The 10,990-nt window shown below is 39.5% G+C and overlaps 1 long non-coding RNA gene across 1 annotated transcript in view; it reads left to right on the top strand.

Annotated features, from left to right (window-relative positions):
- Positions 1–10,952, top strand: part of LOC118169393 — a 52,196-nt gene extending 41,244 nt beyond the window's left edge. The window contains exons 4-6 of the long non-coding RNA XR_004752062.1: positions 5,816–5,926; positions 9,091–9,273; positions 10,908–10,952. This is a non-coding gene — a long non-coding RNA (uncharacterized LOC118169393). The remainder of the gene's footprint in view (positions 1–5,815; positions 5,927–9,090; positions 9,274–10,907) is intronic.
- The last annotated feature ends 38 nt before the right edge of the window (positions 10,953–10,990 follow it).

The raw sequence follows: 10,990 nt of genomic DNA, 5'->3' as shown, positions 1-10,990 counted from the left end.
TGTGATGAAAGGGCAAGTGAAGGCAGCAAGATCTTGTTGTGTACAAGCTAGTTCTGTCGTGACTAAAGTTACATAATGTTTTAATGAAATGACCACGTAGAAGAAAGCTGATTTATTTTGAACCTTGGAAGGAGTTAACCACGTAAGTGCTGTGTGACAAATACTAACTACATCAGGGAAGAACTCAAACCAGTTCTGCAGTTAAACGTAGATCTGCCAACAGAGGAGAACTATATAGTTCCTCTATAGTTTCTGGCATAATTCTTCTGGATGTGTTTAAAAGTAATTATTCTCATAGATTTTTTTTTATAGCTGTGCCCATAGATAAAATTGCTGTAATGACACAAATGGCCACTTGAATTCTCCAGTGCACTTCTAGTGATTGGATGGCTGATATTACCCCATGTTTTGATCTGCTAAATACCCTGAGGTGACTTTATTTTGCCAACCTTTTTCATTCTTGCTATTAGTGCAATGATAGTTGCACAGCAGGGGCACAGTCATTATTGGAAATCTCTGTGAATATTCACTTTTACAGAGTTTTGGTAGACAGTAAAAGGACTCCCTCTATTGGCAAATCCAAGTGTAACTGTAAAATAAGAATTACGTGCATATTCACATATATATGGAATACTTGAATTTTGTGAAATCTCAGAAATTTGATTAATGCAGATTGTGGCTGTTTTATTTTCAACTGCAACTGAATTCTAAATTTAGACACCTCCATAGTATGTGAGTGTCACATACAATACTTTCTCTAACTTTTTTTTCTTCATTCCTTGCTCTAGGCTTACATTAAAATTGAAGAAAGATGGAATGTCAGTGGCTCATATTTGTAGGTGTTAAATATTTGGGGAGGTGAAGTAGTACAACTATTTAAAGATACAACAAAATGTGTTTCCCTGTTTCCAGAAGAGGGCTCTGACTCACCATGTCATGTACTTCAATATACTGAGGGTCTTAGTCTTAACTGTTATCACCGATCTTTCCTTTCTTTGTCCTCTGCACTCTATTGTTATCTCAGATTATAAATTCTACTGGCTGATTCTTTTTTATTATTATTATTATTTTACAAATCAGCTACTATTTTTTTTGTTTGCTTATTTGCAAACCAAAGGAGGTTTGTAAGGTTTAAAGCATGGGCCAGGGGCATAATAATAAAAAGAATTTGAGGCCAACTGTAAGTATTGTAAGTAAGACTGACTGAGCTGGAGAGAGAAGGTATGAGAGCTGAACTCTTTGTCAAGGATCAGTCCCCGTCCCATCTGAACCTGTGTCCTGCACATGTTCCCTGGGCTCCCCACGCAGAGCCCCAGTGGAAGGGCACGGGGCAGAGCAGAGACAGGCATGATGTTGCCTTTCTGTGCTGCTCCCTCGCCACCAGACGACTCTCACTCTCTGCAGTTTGAAGAAAAGGAAAGAAGTGTGTACTGATTCAATCTAGTATCTAAGTAGGGGATGCTCGTTAGAAAAACCTCTAACTTTAGATCAGAATTTCCCTTTTTCCCTTTATACAGTACTGCCTTGTCAGCACTGAGAACACAAAGCTGTTCTTTACAAAGAACTCTTTATAAAGAATGCTCTCTAAAAAATATGTATTGAGTCTGAGTTAAATATCAAGGGATGCAGCTCTCTGAGGACTGAGGCCAGGTTCCCAGCTGGGAGGTTGGGACACCTATGAAAGGCAACCTTTCAGTGCTTTCTTTTTTTAGCAGAATATTTTGAGCAATCTTAGGTAAAAGATCATCTGTACTAAAGATGGCTTGAATGGCATGTTTTTTCCTGGTTGTGGGAAAGGCTCCTGGCTGAGGCAGGGCTGAGTCATGGGAAGATTATGCTATTTCTGTACGTGAGACGTGGTTTGTTATGTTCCGATAGTTGTGTCCCACAGAACGGTTTCACCCCAGCAAGATGTTGCTGCAGCCTGAGTTGTAGTTTGATGAGGTGCAGACCCCTACCATTAGTGAGGTGAAGCAGCTCCCCTAGAGCTTGCTGTGCACAGGAGACCCATGCACTGAATTCAATCATCAGGACGTGCGACAAGTTGCACAACGAGAGCTGGAACTTTGTCTTTTGTTAGTCTTGAGAACAGATGAGGGAATAGGATAGCTCAATGTGGTATATCCTAACACAGGATTTAAAGGTGAAGAGAGAAGAGCAGAAGATATGGGAGGGGGTTCAGGTATAGTGATTAACAGAGTAAAGGTGAAAGGTTGTGGATGAATGGCATGGCAGGAGGTGCTGCAAGATGCCAAAGCAAGAATCAAGGCTAACCAGAGCTTTGAGTGAGAAATCTAAATCTCATCTTCTTTTCCTATTAGAGGAAGCAGAGTGATGGAAAAGTAAGGAGGAGGTAATCGTTGGCACGTTGCTGTAAAAAGAGAAGGGAAGACTAAGATAGGAGGCAAGGAAATATAAGAATTAAGATATTTGTTTTCTAATTTGCTTCTCAAACTGTACAAAAATCAGGGCTGGTTAAGATGACAAAATGTTGCTTGCACAACTTCATGAAGCATCAACACACTTGCTTTTGTTTAGGGATGCTAACTTTTTTTCTTCTGAACCTCTGGAAATACGGAGTGTGGTATCTATAAAGACAGCGAACATCAAGTCTTTCATGCCATAAGTGTAAGTACTTGCAATAGCTCGTGTTTTGTCAGTCATTACTTGTAATGACTTTCGTGCATGTAGCTTTTGCAATGCAAGTTTTTATTTTTCTTTAATTTAATCCACATTTTTAGTATGGCAAATCCCAAACAAAGAAATTGGTAGTGCTTGTATAACAGGAAAGGTAGTGCAACACTTAGCTATTGAAAATATTTGAAAAATCAGTAGTAAACAGCATGAGTCTAATACAGTTTGTAGGGAAACATAGCTGTTATAATCATTGGAGCTTACCACTGACAGCTTAGTACAAATCCCTTGCCTCGTATGGGCTATAATGGACTACAGGGAGTGCTGGAAAAACTGGCTTCACTCTTGTTTGACTTCTCAGAAATTCTGCTGCCAACAAAATACCTTCTAATTGAAAATGCAAAGGTAATGTTTTGAAATGTGCTGTTGAAATATTGTATTACAGTTGGGTAATTATCCTCAACTTCCTGTGAATTTACTAAATAACTTTTCTTTCTTTTCTTACTTCCAAGGGGAGGAAGTAACTCCACTCAACTACTGACCTGACTTGAAAACTATGTGATACTGCTGAGTGACAGGCTGGCTGGGTTGCTTCACTCTTCATTTCCTGGAGACCATTAAAAAAAAAAAAAAAAAAAAAAAAAAAAGTGGGTATCTGTTTTTACATTACATTAAGTTCCACCCAGAAACTTTGTGGGGCTGGAATGTCATGTATAATGATCAAACGAAGAGTTCAAAATGGTATTGTGAACTGCCACAGTTGACAGATGGGAATAAATAACTGATCTAGAACCCATTCAGATGGGTTTCCCTGTCTCCCAGTTGAATAACATTCAGAAGTACTTAAAAATACTTGCAGGTATTCATTTTTCCATACTGGGAGCTTAAACTCTGCAGGTGCAGATGGGGGATGTGCATGCCAGGGCCATATAAGCACCTTCTCCCATTACCCAACAACTATTTGGAGCTTCTCAGAATTAAATGTTAACTGGAGTTCTGAGTTCAGTTTTTCACAAGATGCAGCCCAATGCAGATGTAAACAAATTGCGTAAGAAGCAGTAATGGGGGTGTTAACCAGCAGCTATGTCTGAGGGAAGCTGTAGGAAAGTCTGAACTGCAAATGGCTGAACTAGTGACTTCTGTGAGCGTGTGGTTGCAAGGTGTCAGCCTAGCAAAACAAGCTGGGTTATGTCCACTGAGCAGTAAAACACAGTTATCCAACTGTAACACTTCAAGAGTTTAATGATGTTTATATTAATGTGAAATGGAAACTAAAGCACTTCCATCTGTTATTCCTTGATGAAACTGCTTATTTCAAGACCTCATTCTATTTCATGTGAAAGGTGATGGTTTGCGTATAAATGCACACTCAACACTCCATAACATGCACAGCCCAGAGTGTAAAGCTAGTTTTTATCCTGCTGTGAATTAATTTAGTAACAGTAGAAAGTGTCAGATTGACAGGCCCAGAGATCAAAGCTCAAGGCACGATTGTTTTAGGGAAAATTCAAAGTATGTGCGAGAAAATTGTTTTCACAACAATCTTGTGTTCTAAACACCAGTACAGATCTAAGGTAGATGCCCCTTTGACAGCATGGAGTCTGTACAGTCCATTACAATTTCTGGTTCAGTTTACGAAATGGTGAAGTTGATGAATTCCTTAGCGTACATGATGTTAAGCCATGGACTATATCAGCTGTATTCCAATCTGGGAACAATGAAAAGTCATTAAAAATTACTAACACGAATGTATTGGGAAAATGAAGCTGGATCACATAAATCACTTCAGCATTTAATTAATTTCATTTCATTGAAATACAAGAAATTGATTTTAAGCAGTAATTTTTTTTCAGGACTGTAACACACATATTAGGTATAATGCTACCTCTGAAGCATCATCAAGCCAGAGACGCTATCATGTACAAAGAACTTTCAAGGAACAAGCAGGAGAGAGGAATAAAATCACGTGATAATGTGTTGTGGGGATTTTGTCCATCTGAAGGGCCAGTTAAAGGGAGGATGACAGCTGCATAAAGAGTTGCAAACTGCATGATTTTGCAACCACATGCAAAAATGGGAAGTTTAAGGAATCGTCAGGAGTAGGAACAAAACTGAGGAAGGAAAATGAACACAAATACTTCTTATTTTGTTCAGGTCCATGTGTTCCTTTCATTGGCTAAAAAAAAGTGAAAGCATTTGAGTGTGCCTTTCCAAAATCTGCATCAGCTAACAGGACTGTAAAGAAGTGAACCCAGAGCACCTGTGAAAGAACTTTCTTAAAGAGTTGGAAAATGTCTCAGTTTGCAAAATTAATGTAGGCGAGATCTATGCCTATCTTCCAGGGATCTGATCCTTATCAAGCTCATGCATGAAGCTTGTGGGGTAACCTGGATCTCTCAAGTTCCAGGCTAGCACTCCCAGAACTGTACCATGGACTGGCTGGTACTCTTAAATTTCTAGGCTGCCTGACAGGCAGAATTAAAAAAAAAAACTTGCAGAAATATTGTTGTAGGTTCTGCTTGCTTTTAGTGTAAACACTCTCTTGTATTGTATCCTTGAATTTTTCACCAGTAAAATATTTTAGTGATGGAAATACAATGCTGAAAAATGGAAGTGGAAAAAGGAAGGAAGAAGACGGTAAGTGTGGATGGAATCAGGGGTGTGGTTGTCCAGCTACTGAGTTATTGTTGTTTCCATCACTCCATCCTGGTTAGTGTGCTGTTATGGCACAAACCCACTTGGAAAGGTATGAGGTTGGAGCTGAAGTTTGGAAGAGGCATTAGGAAAGTGCAACGCTTGCAGGAAATACTGTTGTGATTTTGTGGATTCTCCCATGAAGATGTCTGGATTTGAATCAGTACCGAGTCACAATGTAACAAAACAGTATGATAGCGCTCAAGTTAATATGAAGTCTCACCTACTCTGATACCAAGAATACTAGGCCCTGTTTGCAACTATCTTGTCCAGGTTGTGGCATCATTGTCCATATACATTTGGTTTGAAATCCTAATACAATGCTAGTTGTTAATATGAGTAAAGGCATACCTCTGTTTGAGGGGCATATGAGGGTCTGGGGGCTCCGTCCTGGCTAAATAGTAGTTTTGATATTAAATCCCTCTTGCCAGTATCTCTCCTGTAATTTTAACTGCAGAAAATATTTTTGTTTTCCTCCCTGTATCAGCTGCGCAGCATGGCTTTTGTGACTACATTAGGAACTGTTTGCTGGAGCGTTTTCCACTGCCAGGCTGGGTTCAGGTTTCTTTCTGAGATGATTCAAAACTAGTCTTAAGAGGTATGTATATGCGTACGTGCTATACTGTATGTTTGTGTACTTTTCTTCTTGTAAGCTCTTAGGGAAAATTGCTGCAGTTGCATTCTGCTCTAGAGATGTAGTCAGTCAAACTATGACATAGTATTTACTTTACCAGTAAAGTTTCCTAATGTGCTTTTGAGGTGAAAAGTGTCACAAACCCTCCTGCTAAGAATTCATGATACAGCTGAGCTGATCTATCAAGGATCAAAGAAAGCATGTCTGGAAGTGAAGGTGTAAAGGGGAGAGTGACCTTGTCCCTTTTTGGCAGCAGCTATACTGTGAATCTCTGTGGGAGTTTGGAATGTAATGCTGCTGAAGGTGAACAGAAGTGGACCTTTCGGAGAGCTCCTGTTAACATTTCTTTATTTTCATAAGCTCTAAGGGAAACAATAACTTAATGTGCAAGCTACTTCTAGCTCTATAACTTAGAAACCTACCTACTGTTTTTTCAAAAATGTTTTCTGTATTTTATGTAATTTTGTATTTTTATACATTTGGGGGTTAAAAAATTGGCACTTTTCAGAATACACTGTCACTTGTTTGAGCCAACCACCTACAAGGTACTAAATAGAATTTAAGAGAAAAAATAGTGGTCTAAGGAGTTACAGGAATTTGTTGATGGAGCTTGATGTTCATCTTTACATAAAATACAAGTAGATGACATATTAGAATTGTATGCCCCAAATACCTGCTTACGTGACTTATGACAACATACTTGTACATATCCATAGAAAAAGGAACATACAGATTCCCAAACAGATTATCTCTGTGGTGTGGTTCTTTTTAATTTTTTTCTATTTTCTTTTCTAACTATGAGCCACTTCTTTATGAAGGACCTATCAACAGCATGACCAATGCTTATCATTGCACGTGGACATCCTGCTGGGTATTTCTGAAACTGTTATATCTACGCCATGTAATTCCTTCATGCATGCATTGAAAATACATGACCCACATGAAACTTATATTCCGTATGTCTCTTCTTGTGATTCTCACTATCTTGGATTTTTGCCCAGGACTGTGTGAAAGTCAGTGGTTTTAATTATTTTTGTTGAACAAAGCAGGGGTGAAGGCTCACTAGTTCTGCTCTTCTACACAAAGACCTTGACTATCATGTGCTTTATTCCTCCAAGAACTGAAAGACCTGTTCCTCCAAGAGTTGGAGGCATGGGTGTTGCTCTCTCCCAGAGTATCATGAATCCCCTTCTGCTTTGAAGATGTGAGGGAAGCAGAGGAGAACCCTAGCAGCCAGAGAAGTTGTCATTGAATTAATAGTGATGCCTTAGACCTAACATTTCTATTATTAATACAATTTTCTCCAAGTGCTTCTTTTTCCTTGGGGACCCTTTTTGTAATTAAGATGCCATCAAGACATCTGTGGAGATGAAAGCTACTGTTTTGGGCTGACTACATTTCCAAGCAGACTACACTATATTACTTACCTTTGGATCACTTTTCACTTTATTTATTTATTTATTTTGTGACGAGAAAAACTATGTGTAAGCTGAGATTTTGACGGGACAGCGTAGTGATGGCACACGCGCAGGCAAATACAGGTTTTGCTTTCTTCCTGACTCAATTTCGGCAGAAACTCTCTTCCTGTTTTAAGTTCTCCAGTCTTCAAAACTGTACTCTACTTTAACAAAACTATATTCTTACAGACACTCGTGCAAATTCACTGCTTGAACCAAAACCCACTGAGGTCTACTGAGAGACTTGTCTTGGCTTCAATCTATCAGCTTCACATGGCTCTCTTAACAATTCCTCTTATTTCAGTGACAATGAAAGAACTCATCCTAACCATTTACAAATGGTTTTCAATAGCTCTAATGTGCGTCACTTAATTATAAACATCTGTTTCTTTAAAGAAAATGTTTCCTTTAACAGTGGTGTTATGCAACTTGATTAATTCTTTTCTGATATAACATGCTGCCAAAGCTACCATGCCATAGTATCTTTTTCTTTTGGTGACAACAAACAACATTTGCTGCCCATAACAGCTTTTGCAGGAAGAGGGATTTGCTCCCCCCAAAGCTCCCAAATAGCCTGGACTCAGAGGTTATCATTCCTGTGGAAAAAATACCAGAAATGAAATATGTTAAGCAAATGCCTCACTCCCTGTATGAAAACAGCTGCTAGGGAGGTTTCCATACAATGGTTTCCTTGTCAGAAATAATATTTCATATGCTGCCATAGCTAGCCTAGTTTTCTGTTTATGAAAGTAGCATCAAAGGTGTGGGACTTAGAGCCACAGAGACAGGATAAATAGAGTGTTTCATAGAAGCGAGCTGAAACCTGAACCTTAGTTAAATCCATGGAACATTGCAATCGACTTCAAAGTGAGCACAGCCAGGTCTGGAATAAATACCAGGCTGGTTGCAGCAGTACAAGCATCCTTATATATCCTCTCTAGCCTAGGTATTATGCTCAAAGGTTCATGAGAAAATAACAGTACTTAAGTTGTAGAAATATTTTTGCGTCCTTTTTTTTTTTTCCCCCCAAAGTTCTGCCAGAAGAACTGGCCCTTTGTAGCTGTCCCTGTATCCCTCATCTGATGGGAGTAGCTGCTGCTCCTAACCTGCTTCAGTCAAAATTACCCTGGTTAACAAAACTCTCCCAGTAAAGCTAACGTGGCCCCTTTTGGCTGGCACAAGTTAGAAACTTAACTCAATAGTCCCTGGCCTTATTTGAATGTGAGCTATTCTGTGGTCTTAATTTTTCCATCTGTCTGCTTAATGAATGTGGGACTATACTGCATCAAAACATGTGCTGATGCTTAGGTTTGGCTAATAATGATCAATGTCTTTACCAGGCTTAAGATCTGCTAGGAATAAATTTATAGTTTATGCTAAACAACAGTAAGCCACTCTTAAATTGAGATGTTCACCTGCGTTGAACTACTTTCCCTTTTCTTTTCTTTTCTTTTCTTTTCTTTTCTTTTCTTTTCTTCTCTTTTCTTTTCTTTTCTTTTCTTTTCTTTTCTTTTCTTTTCTTTTCTTTTTTTTCTTTTCTTTTCTTTTCTTTTCTTTTTTCTTTTCTTTTCCCAGAGGTAGAGCCTTAGCCTCTGCATTGCTAGCTAAAATTTTGATGAAGAAAAAGAAAATTCATTTTCTTCTTTAGTTCCATCAGCTGTTTTATTTCAGTGATCGGCCACGATGGTATTTGGGAGCTGTATGGAGGAGAGAAACACAGCCCCTCCATTGAAAAGAGTTTGTGGGTGACCACGCACAAGAGCACAAAATTGTGTCTGCCATCTCAGTTTAGAGCTTGGAGAAACGGGGCTATCGCACCACTACTGCTTAAGATGATCAGTGACAAAATCTCAGGTAAGAGTGGATTTCTCCTGTCTTCTGATCTGCTTTCCTTCCTTCCTTAGCTAGCTTTACAGCCTAGGAGAGATGCTTTGCTACAGAAATGTTTTGACTGCAGCTTCCACCCATGCAACCAGGACATATACTTTAAGAAGTTTGAACACATCCGTCATGACTAGTTTAGTTTTCTAAATGAAATAGCTGTGTATAAAGCATACATGTGAAGGAATCTAGTGTTGAAAAGGAGGTTCTGAGACCCTGTTCATAAAAATCCCTGACGCAAAGAAGAGTTTATTCCCTGCACAAGTTGTATAATCCTGTGATTCAGTGAGCAATGTTATTTTGATGAGTGTCTTGGCAAAAGAAATTTAATTGGCAAATTCTAGGTCTTTTTGTTTTTCGTTTTTATTATTTATTATTCCATTTTTATTATTTCGTTTTGTCTCTCTAAATGCTTCCATGTGAGCAATTCACTCATCTTTAAAGAATGCATGTAGGGTTGGAAAAAAAAAAAAAAAAAAAAAGTGTGTTAAGTGTTTAGCTAGTACTGCTTGTACTAAAAAAGGTCAACGTGAAAAATCTTCTATATCTAAAATTTTACTGAAGGAAATGTATATTGTATACAACAAAACTGTCTTTTCTCTCCTACCGTTCCTGGAAAACATGTTTGGGTGGCATGTTTTATAGAGCCAGGTAAAACAGTGTTTTAGGTACTAAGACTACCAGGATTGTTTTGCAAGTGTTTTCTGGTGTAAGTAAAAGCACCATGCTCTAGCCCCTACTGTGAAGTACGAGTCACTAGGTCATTGTCAGAGGCGGGTTAAGAAGCAGGAGCGTCTATTATGTAATACCAGGAAGGTGAAGGTTCAGTAATGTGAAGGGATCCTGGGAAGGTTTTAAAATTTTTCTGTAAACTCTGTGCTATGACCGATTTTCAGTTATCCTATGGGCAAAGAGTATATTGGAATAGCAAAACAAATTTCAGATGGTGAAATTAAGTGTCTTTTACCATGTTTTCTTTAATGAGAATGGATATTGGTTGTTTTCAGAAGAGTTATGAGAACTCTGTAGGTGAGCTTAATGTTAGTGTATGTTGTGAGAGCGCTGAGACAGGCGTGCTGCTTGTTTTCAGGCCTCCCCGCAGAGCTCCCACCTGCAGCAGCCGGTTTCTGGTTCTAGCTCAGATGTTAGGCCAAGCGCTGAGCCCCTGGCCTTGAGCACAACTTCCGCGCTTCGGTTTGGCCGCCTCTGTGTCACGGGGCTGGCTCTTCAGGAGATGACTCACTGCAAGGGAAAGCCCAGGGTGGAGCCGTGTGTGTTTCTGTGAAACAGACTTTCCACTGGAAATCGCCTTTTTGTCAGGCCTGCTTGGTGCAACTGGCCAGCTTATTTTTCACGCAGGAGCAGCTGAAGCTCCCTAGGAAATGTTTCACGTCATAAGTACCGCACGTTGGTCTTTCTAAAATAAAAATAAAGACTTAAGAAGTTGCACTTGTCCGTGCCTTTGGCGCCCAGCCGCGGCCGGTGTCGTGAGGCGAGCAGGCGCTCTGCTTGCATTTTCCCTCACGCACGTCTGTAAACAAGCCTTACAAACCACCGCCCTCCCTTTTATTTTACTTTTATTTATTTGGAACTCTTTTTTTCCACAGAAGGCTGAAACACAGGAGTTTTAAACAAGATCGCGGGGCCTGCCCTGTCGGCTCCCCGAGGCAGGCGGCCCCCTGACAGGGCG

The sequence above is a fragment of the Oxyura jamaicensis genome, chromosome 6, assembly GCF_011077185.1.
Source record: "Oxyura jamaicensis isolate SHBP4307 breed ruddy duck chromosome 6, BPBGC_Ojam_1.0, whole genome shotgun sequence".
NCBI classification, from domain to species: Eukaryota; Metazoa; Chordata; class Aves; order Anseriformes; family Anatidae; genus Oxyura; species Oxyura jamaicensis.
The sequence above is the reverse complement of the archived record's forward strand: the minus strand, read 5'-3'. Positions and strand labels throughout refer to the sequence as shown.